This window comes from Pituophis catenifer, unplaced genomic scaffold, assembly GCF_029215685.1.
Source record: "Pituophis catenifer annectens isolate HBS135680 unplaced genomic scaffold, rPitCat1.0.hap2 SCAF_6, whole genome shotgun sequence".
Taxonomy (NCBI): Eukaryota; Metazoa; Chordata; class Lepidosauria; order Squamata; family Colubridae; genus Pituophis; species Pituophis catenifer.
In genome coordinates, this window is record NW_027256886.1 from 3,625,736 (window position 1) to 3,636,326 (window position 10,591).

Consider the following 10,591-nt stretch of genomic DNA (forward strand, 5'->3'; position numbering starts at 1 on the left):
AGCTAACGGGACCCGAAGGAGGCCAACTCTGTGGGATCTTACCGGTCACTGGGAACTATGCGGTAGAAGACGATCTCAAAGATAACCTGGCCCTAAGCCATATAGGGCTTTAAAGATAATAACCAACACCTTGAATTGTGACCAGAGACCGATAGGAAGCCGGTGCAGCTCACGGAGGATTGGTGTAATGTGGGAGTGCCTAGGTGCACCCACAACTGCTCGAGCGGCTGCATTCTGGACCAACTGTAGTCTCCAAACACTTTTCAGGGGTAGCCCCATGTAGAGCGTGTTGCAATAATCCAACCATGAGGTGACAAGGGCATGAGTGACTGTGAGACGAGTCTCCCGATCCAGGTAGGGGCGCAATTGGTGTACAAGGTGAACCTGTACAAAGGTCCCCTTGGCCACAGCTGCCAGGTGTTGCTCTAATCTCAGCTGTGAGTCAAGGAGGACACCCAAATTGTGAACCCATTCTGAGGGGGACAGATTCTCAGGGCTAAGGATGGACAATCGACATGGTCCTTGGGAGACAATACCCACAGCCACTCGATCTTGTCTGGGTTAAGTCTGAGCCTGTTGACTCCCATCCAGACTCTCACAGCCTCCAGGCACTGGCACATCATATCCACTGCTTCCCTGAAATGATGTGGGGTGGAGATATACAGCTGGGTATCATCGGCATACTGCTGATATCCCACCCCGTATCGTTGGATGATCTCCCCCAGTGGTTTCATGTAGATGTTGAATAGAAGGGGAGAGAGGACCGAGCCCTGAGGCACCCCACAAACGAGGGGCCTAGGGGTCGACTTCTGTCCTCCTATCAACAACCACTGAGACCGACCAGAGAGATAGGAGGAGAACCACTGTAACACAGTGCCTCCCACTCCCAACTCCCTCAGTCGGCCTAGTAGGATACCATGGTCAATGGTGTCAAAAGCTGCTGAGAGGTCAAGTAGCACCACGATAGAGGAATGACCCCCATCACGGGCTCGCCAGGGATCGTCCATCAGTGCGACCAAAGCAGTTTCCGTGCTGTAGCCAAGTCTGAAGCCAGATTGAAAAGGGTCCAGATAATCCGTTTCATCCAATATCCATAGGAGCTGAAGTGCCACCACTTACCCACAAAGGGTAAGTTGGAGACTGGATGAAAGTTCTTTAATTCTGCTGGGTCCAAGGAAGGCTTCTTGAGGAGGGGCCTTACAACCGCTTCCTTTAATGGTTGTGGAAAAGACCCCTCCCTTAAGGAAACGTTAACTAAAATCAGGAGCCAGCCTTGTGTCACCTCCCTGCTGGCTGAAACCAGCCAGGAGGGACATGGGTCCAACAAAGAAGTGGAGGAACTCATTGCACCCACAGCCTTGTCCACTTCCTCAGGAGTCACAGGCTCAAACTCATCCCACACAATACGACTAAGAAATGCCCTGGTCATCTCGGATGGAATTGCCCAATCAGAGTCCAGGACCATCCAAATTTGAGCAACTTTACCCGACAGAAACTGCACAAATTCCTCAGCTCTACCCTGTAAGGGTTTCTCCACTCCCCCTACATTAAGGAGAGAGCGAGTCACACCTAACAGTGTGGCTGGGCGAGAATCAGCGGATGCAATAAATGCAGAAAAATGTGAACATTTTGCCGACCGTATTGCCACTAAGTAATGATTGATATGTCGGCGCCACAAGCGCCCATCCTCAAGCTCCACCTGGTATGAATGGGGACCCGTAACATCTCTAATCTGTGCTGACACCCATATGGATTGATCAGTATAATTCTGGGCATATACTAGATCACCTTGCTCAAAAGTTTTGACCATATTTTCCCAGTCTGTGAGGGTTTCTGTTGAATAATCGGGGTGTATTCTATCCAAATGTGTTCTCAGCTGGCGACCCATAAGTAATTCGGCTGGACTCTTTCCAGTGGCTACACAGGGAGTGACGTGTTGGTTGCCAAATACTTATCAAGTTTCTCCTGATATTTCCCTGGACCCATTCGAGTCAAGGCCTCTTTTGTCTATCGCACCATTCACTCCATCTGCCCATTACTCGTGGGGTGAAATGGCACGACCAGGGCATGATGTATTCCTCAGTTTACTAGGAATACCCCGAATGCTGTTGCCGTAGATTGCAGCCCATTGTCCAATATCAACACATCCGGCAACCCATGTGTGGCAAACATTTTGTTTAATACTCTCACAACAGCATCCATCGTGGTTGACCTCATTATGGCCACCTCTAGCCATTTGGCATAGGCGTCCATAACAATTAGGAAGGACAACCCCTTTATCGGCCCTGCAAAATTGAGATGTATTCTAGACCAGGGGCCTTTTGGTGTTTCCCAGTCCCGTGGTGGTGCTGCAGGAGGTGCCGGTCTCGATTCCTGGCATGCTTGACACAACGCCACCCACTCCGCAATATTTCTATCTATATTTGATCACCACAGATAACTATGGGCCAATGCCTTCATCCTTACAATTCCAGGGTGGCCTTTGTGTAGAGTCTCTAATAATGATTTCCTTAGCCTTGAGGGTATCACTACCCGATTCCCCCACAATAGGCAACCCTTCTACACTGAAAGTTCAAATTGCCTTGCCCGGAATGGCTTAAACTCTACACTACCTGTCTCTTTAGGCCATCCCCTCCACACCCAGTTTAATACTTGCATGATCATTTGGTCTTTTCTCAACTGGGTTGCCACTTCCACAGCCATAACAAGAACATATGGCATGGTTTCAATCAGCAGTACTGATGCTGCTGGAGCTGGATCCTCCACTAGATTAGGTAGTGGACATCGGCTTAGGCTGTCAGCATGGCTCAGTTCTATGCCGGGTTAATGTATAAGTCAATAACTATATGCTGCTAAGAACTCTGTCCAATGCATCATTCTTGGGACAGGACCTGCGGTGTTTGTTGGTCCCCCGCAATTAGTCCCCAAAGTGGCTTATGATCTGTTACTAAATCAAATCTCCTTCCATAAACATATTCATGAAATCTCTTAATTCCAGCCACCGCAGCCACTGCCTCTTTATCAAGTTGGCTGTAGTTTCCCTTGGCAGATGATAATGTCCTGAAAAAGAATGCTATTGGACCCTCACGATTGTCTGGAAGGCGATGATTCAAAACTCCCCTGACTCCAAACGGGGATGCATCACACATCAGGACTAACAGCAGACGTTCATTAAACTGAACTAAGATGCTATCCGAGGAAAATATATTTTTTACCCCCATAAATGCAGCTGCTTCTCTGTGCGATTCCCATGGCACCTTTTTTCCCAATAGTTGATGTAGTGGTTCAGCGACAGATGCCTTTTGTTGCAAAAACACACTATAGAAATTGAGGAGCCCTAAAAAGGTCTGGAGTTCCATCTTATTCCTTGGTGTTGGCGCAGCCTGTACTGCTTGTACTTTCTCCTGGGTGGGGTGCAATCCGGATGCATCGACCAGGTATCCCAGGAACTCAACTTGATTTACTGCTACTTTACACTTTTCTTCCTTTACCTTTAGTCCAGCCTCTTGAAATCTTTGTAGCACTAGTCTTAGTCGTTCAAATAATTCTGTTTTATTGGTAGCAAAGATGAGCACGTCATCAAAATAGGGCACAACACCAGGGATGCCACATAACAAACGTTCCATCAGTCTCTCAGCCCCTCTGGAGCCGCCAGTGCTGACACAGGCTTTGAAACAACCCTGGGGCCATGCTCACCCCAAACTGTAGGCGGCAACAATGGAACGCCTCCTGATGCGTTATGATTGTTTGGGCTTCAGCAGTGGCGTCATCTACAGGGAGATGCTGATATGCTTGGGCAAGATCTAACTTTGTGAAGATCTTACTCAACCCCCCCCCCCCGTGAATGTAACAAGTGCTGCACCACTGGTAATGGATAAGCATTATGTTGAAGAGCCCTATTCAACGTACATTTATAATCCGCACAAATTCGGACTGACCCGTCTGGTTTCACAGGCATCACGATAGGGGTCTCCCACTTGGCAAGGTCCACCGGTTCCAGTACGCCTTGCTGAATCAATTTATCTAGTTGTTCGTCAACTTTGGGCTTTAGTGCAAATGGCACCCTCCTCAGTTTCATTCTTATTGGTGCCACCTTGGGGTCCAAACTGAAGGATATCGGGGTACACCTATATTCTCCCAACTTTCCATCAAACACATTGACAAACTCTTTACTCAACTCTCCGATGGTTTCTCCCTGGATTTTATGAACCCCGGTAATCTCTAGCCCCAATGCTGCAAACCAATCCAGTCCCAGGAGGTTAGGCAGTGCACCTTCAACAACAACCAATTTAAGTGGCCCAGAGAAGTCTTTATATTCTACATGGAACATTCTGCTACCCTTAATGGGGATGTTATTTCCTTGATAATCTCTCAAACAAATACGACTACGCATAAGCTTCCACTCGGCTCCGTGTGACACCAATTTCTGTAGAGTCTGCCAGGATACAATTGTTGTTGCCGACTTCCATCTGGCAGGGAGATCCCGCAATAAGGACAGTAATGTAAATTTTACTGCTTCCCGGAATCCCGGTTTCATTGCTCATCCTCTCTGAACGACAAGCGTCCATGTTAATAGTAAAACACTCGTCCTCTGGGGTTCTTAGCCTCAATGAGCCATGCTTCCCCCCCATTTCGAATTGAAGTCTGTCCAGTTGGGGGGGGGCAAGCAATGCGGCACAGCAAACTTGTGCTAGGTGACCCTTCTTCCCACACCGTCTACAAATGGTGTTTTTATGGTGACACATAGCTCTCAGATGATTTCTGCTGTACCCTATACATGAGGAGAACAACTTTCGATCCTCTGTCCATCTACGCTCCTTGCTAGCTGCTCTCAACTGATGGCCATCATCATGATTCTTTCCCTCATGTTCAATGTCCTCCCTTAATTCCACCTCTCCCCAATGGACGGTTCCCCCCTTCTAGCCGCCAGGGGACTGCCAAACTTCTGTATCTCTTCTGTTGATCTATTCGATGATTCAGCAGCTTGTGCCTCCTCTACTGCTGTCTGTAGCGTTAACGTTGGTTTTGCCAATAATTGTCTCTGTAACCGAATATCCCAAACCCCACAGACCAATCTGTCTCGAAGGGCTTCATCTAAGTTGCTAAATTCACAATAGACAGTTGCTTTCCTGAGGGCTGCCATATAACAACTGATAACAACTCACCCTCTGCCTGGTCCCTATGGTAAAAAGCATGTCTTCTAGCAATGCAAGATGGTCGAGGAGCATATTGTTCCCTCAATTTGCTTAATAATATGTCCCAAGGAACTTTCTGCAGGGGTTGGGGCACAATAAGGGCCCTCGCTGTCTCAAACACTTCTTTTCCACAAATACTCAAAAAAAGTGCTTGTTTACGAATGTCTGTGATATTGGTATAGTCATTAGCTTCCAATATACAGTCAAAAAGGATTAGATAAGAATCCCATGTCTGTGTTTCAGGATCAAACAGAATAAACTGTGGTGAGTTAGCCATTCTCTTTCCAAAACAAACAGTCTCCCCTCACGTGTGCCTCTTTTATCTCTAAGTTGGCTCAGGGCCCAGCAATCCCAGATGAGAAGCCAAACTTCCAACAGCAATGTTTATTGCATATAATGACTCAGTAAAACCAACATGCAACTTCCAGCTGATAGCCTCTTTTAAAGGAAAACTATCAGCCTTTAACCAATAACATTAAAATATGTCCCGCACCTGCGTGGCTGGAGAAAAGTCTCTGTTCATGCCTGCACAGACATAACATTCTCTTTCCCTCTGTCTGTCTGTCTCTCTCTTTCTTTGTCCCCCTCCCTCTCTCCCTCCCTCTCCTTCTCTCTCCCCCTCTCTCTATCTTGTGGAGACAGGGAAGGTGAAAAACAGCCCGTTTTTGCTGGTTTTTTGCCTCCTTTCACTCCCCCCCACCTCCACAAGCATTATGCAGGCTAAAACCAGACAAAAACAGCTCGTTTCTTGGCCAAAAACGGGCCTTATTTGCCTGTTTTTTTTGCCTCCTTTCACTCCCCCCCCCACCTCCACAAGCATTCTGCAGGCTTAAACCAGGCAATAACAGCTCATTTTTTGGCCAAAACGGGCTGTTTTTGCCTGGTTTTTTTGCCTCTTTTCACTCCCCCCACCTCCACAAGCATTCTGCAGCCTAAAACAGCTCGTTTCTTGGCCAAATTCAGGCCTTTTTTGCCTGTTTTTTGCCTCCTTTCACTCCCCCCATCTCCACAAGCATTCTGCAGGCTAAAACCAGGCAAAAACGGCTCATTTTTTGGCCAAAACGGGCTGTTTTTGCCTGGTTTTTTGCCTCCTTTCACTCCCCCCCAGCTCCACAAGCATTCTGCAGGCTTAAACCAGGCAAAAACGGCTCATTTTTTGGCCAAAACGGGCTGTTTTTGCCTGGTTTTTTGCCTCCTTTCACTCCCCCCCCACCTCCACAAGCATTCTGCAGGCTTAAACCAGGCAATAACGGCTCATTTTTTGGCCAAAACGGGCTGTTTTTGCCTGGTTTTTTGCCTCCTTTCACTCCCCCCACCTCCACAAGCATTCTGCAGCCTAAAACAGCTCATTTCTTGGCCAAATTCAGGCCTTTTTTGCCTGTTTTTTGCCTCCTTTCACTCCCCCCACCTCCACAAGCATTCTGCAGGCTAAAACCAGGCAAAAACGGCTCATTTTTTGGCCAAAAACGGGCTGGTTTTGCCTGTTTTTTGCCTCCTTTCATTCCCCCCCACCTCCACAAGCATTCTGCAGGCTAAAACCAGGCAAAAACGGCTCATTTTTTGGCCAAAAACGGGCTGTTTTTGCCTGTTTTTTGCCTCCTTTCACTCCCCCCCCACCTCCACAAGCATTCTGCAGGCTAAAACCAGGCAAAAACGGCTCATTTTTTGGCTAAAAACGGGCTGTTTTTGCCTGTTTTTTGCCTCCTTTCACTCCCCCCCACCTCCACAAGCATTCTGCAGGCTAAAACCAGGCAAAAACGGCTCATTTTTTGGCCAAAAACGGGCTGGTTTTGCCTGTTTTTTGCCTCCTTTCACTACCCCCCCACCTCCACAAGCATTCTGCAGGCTAAAACCAGACAAAAACAGCTAGTTTCTTGGCCAAAAACGGGCATTTTTGCCTGTTTTTTTGCCTCCTTTCACTCCCCCCCACCTCCGCAAGCATTCTGCAGGCTTAAACCAGGCAATAACGGCTCATTTTTTGCCCAAAAACGGGCTGTTTTTGCCTGCTTTTTGCCTCCTTTCACTCCCCCCCCACCTCCCCAAGCATTCTGCAGGCTAAAATTGTTGAGCTTACCTTTTGGTTCCAGCCTGCAGGTCTCCCAAAGGCAAATCCTGCACTCTGCTGAAGGGTGGGCGGGGTGATTTTATTTTATTTTATTTATTTTTCAATTTATATACCGCCCTTCTCCCTGAGGACTCAGGGTGGTGCACAGCCAGAATTAAAACCATGAAATACAAATATTAAAAACAATTAATATATATATAAATTTGGCCTAAAAATTTAAAAATCACAAAACAATTAAAACATTTAAAACATTTAAAAAATTTCTTCCTAAACCAGCCCGGCTTGCTGGAAAAAGTGGGTTTTAAGGGCACGGTGGAAGGCACTGAGGTCTTGGATTCTCCTTATCTCTGGGGGCAACTGATTCCCGAGCGTAGGTGCCCCCACAGAGAAGGCTTTCCCCCTGGGGGTCACCAGCCTACATTGTTTGGCTGATGGCACCCTGAGGAGCCCCTCTCTGTGGGAGTGCACGGGTCACTGGGAGGTCATCGGTAGCAGCAGGCGGTCTTGGAGATAGCTAGGCCCTATGCCATGGATTGTTTTAAATGTGATAACCAACACCTTGAAGAGCACCCGGAAGACCACCGGGAGCCAGTGCAGCTCGTGCAGAAGTGGTGTTACATGGGAGCGCCATGCTGCTCCCATCACTACCCGCGCTGCTGCGTTCTGGACCAGCTGGAGCCTCCGGGTGCCCCTCAAGGGGAGCCCCATGTAGAGAGCATTGCAGTAGTCAAGGCGAGAGGTGATGAGGGCGTGAGTGACTGTGCACAGGGAATCCCGATCAAGAAAGGGCCGCAACTGGCGAATCAGGCGAACCTGATAAAAGGTCCCCCTGGTTACAGCCGTCAGATGTTCCTCCAAGGACAGCTGCATATCCAGGAGGACTCCCAGATTGCGAGCCCTTTCTGTGGGGGCCAAGGACTCGCCCCCAATAGTCAGTGATGGAGTCAACTGACTATATCGGGATGCCGGGAGCCACAGCCACTCAGTCTTGGAAGGGTTGAGCTTGAGCCTGTTCCTCCCCATCCAGATCCGCACAGCCTCAAGGGACTGAGACATCACTTCAAGGGCATTGTTGGGGTGGCCTGGGGTGGAGATGTACAGCTGGGTGTCATCAGCATACTGATGGTATCTCACCCCGAAGCCACGGATGATCTCGCCCAGTGACTTCACATAAATGTTGAACAGAAGGGGCGAGAGGACTGATCCCTGCGGCACTCCACAGACGAGAAGCCTCGAGGTCGACCTCTGCCCCCCTGCCAACACAAACTGTGACCGGTCGGAGAGAAAGGAGGAGAACCACTGCAATACGGTGCCTCCCACCCCCAACTCTTCCAGCCGGTGCAGCATGATACCATGGTCGATGGTATCAAAAGCCGCTGAGAGGTCTAACAGGATCAGAACAGAGGAGCAACCCCTGTCCCGAGCCCTCCAGAGATCATCAACCAACGCGACCAATGCCATTTCCGTGCTGTGCCCAGACCTGAAACCCGACTGGAACGGATCTAGATAAGATGTTTCCTCCAGGAATTGTGGAAACTGTTGCGCGACCACACTCTCAACAACCTTCACCATAAAGTGAAGGTTGGAGACAGGACGATGTGGGCAGAGCAACCTCATGGTGCTCTGCAGGCCAGATTAATGGCTTCAGTGGGCCCGATGTGGCCTGCGGGCCTTAGTTTGAGGACCCATGATCTAAAGAAACAGATTGATTAACTATGAAATACAAAAATTGTGAACATTGAATTCTTTTTGGGAAGTGAATGTATGGTTTTTGCAGTGGTGGGTTCCGCCTGGTTTGGTCCGGTTCAGCTGAGCCGGTAGCGGTGATGATATGATGTCACCAAACCGGTTCTCCCACCCCCTCGCCCTCCCCCCCACCCACGTTATTCTTACCTTTTATTTGGTCCCACCTCCAATCTATTGCTGCCTCCTGAGTCCCAGCTGATGACTAGAGGGAAAAAAACTGTTTAAACTCTTGCCGCGGGGCTACAAAGGGCCGTCCTACAGCTGATCAGTGTTAAAAACAAACAAATGAGTCGGGTCGTAAGTGTGAGGACTGGTCGTAAATGCGAGGACCTTCCAGAAATGACTCTGACCAGCTAGCCACGCCCACCTAGTCACATGACCTCCAAGCCACACCCACAAAATAAGCCACGCCCACAGAACCGGTAAAAAAATTTAGAATCCACCCCTGGGTTTTTGGATTACTGGACAAGAGCGGGACTTATTAAAACAAGATGAGATGCTTCATCAGGAGGAAATGAGTGGAATTTGGGAAGAAATGGTGTCAATGTTTCAAAACATCAAGGACATTCTGATAAGAAACCATAAGGAGATTAAGAATTTAATACATGGCATGGATGAAAAACTGAGAAATATTATACATAGGACAATGAGTGATCAAGACGCCCAGGAATTGGAGGAGCCAACTGAAAGAGCAGATGAAAAAGCAGAACAGATTAACCAGCAAACAAAACAAGATGACAAAAAGGAGACAATAACAAAAACAACAATGACTGATGAAATAAATCAAGGGAAAAACATTTTAAGAGATTTAAAAAGGGAACCGGAGATGCAGGAAGACATTTTTGAAAGGGAGATAAGGGCAGGGGTAGTTATTTTGGAAGCTAGACAGGGCAGAGTTGGGAGAAATGTTTAAAATGAATAGTCAGGATGTAGATGCAGATAGGGATAAAAATCCAAGAGAGGAATATGGGAGGCAAGTTAAAAAAACAAACAATTAAAGCTTTAAAATGGGAAACAGATGATGGATAGAAAGGATCTGTTCTTAAATATAATAGTGGCATGATTAAAAGTTAGAATAGGGATAGAAATAAGAGAAAGGGGGAATATTAGTATACACATTTTTATACAATAAGTTAAAAGTAATAATAAGAGGGAAGATTAGAAATTAAATGATGGTATTATTATGTATGTTTAAACAATACTGTGATTGGCATTGGAATAATGTATTTAAACATTGAACAGTTAAATAATGAAAGTTTATAATTTAATACAAATATGTGTATTAACACTAGAACTACATTTATTTATTTTATTTATTTATTTTTTTCAATTTGTATACCGCCCTTCTCCTAGTGGACTCAGGGCGGTGCACAGCCAGAACTAAAACACATACCAATACAAATTTAAAATTATTAAAAGAATTACATAACTGGCCCAAATTTAAAACAATTCAATTAAAACCCAATGACAATTTAAAAACTAAAAAACTAAAAAAGACTAAAAAAGGGGGAGGGGCTTCACGCCAGCCCTGCTTGATGGAAAAGAAAAGTTTTCAGGGCATGGCGAAAGACCCGGAGATCCGATA

The 10,591-nt window shown here is 47.1% G+C and overlaps 1 protein-coding gene across 3 annotated transcripts in view; it reads right to left on the reverse strand.

The window, feature by feature from the left end:
* LOC139318644 (cytochrome P450 2J2-like) overlaps positions 1–7,327 on the reverse strand; it is a 44,351-nt gene extending 37,024 nt beyond the window's left edge. For 2 of the 3 annotated variants that reach the window (XM_070946195.1, XM_070946197.1), the window contains exon 1: positions 7,270–7,307. The gene's annotated coding sequence lies outside the window, so the exon portion shown is untranslated. Of the gene's footprint in view, positions 1–7,269 lie in introns of all 3 variants that reach the window. The other variant, XM_070946196.1, reaches the window with a different exon arrangement.
* Between the last annotated feature and the right edge of the window lie 3,264 nt (positions 7,328–10,591).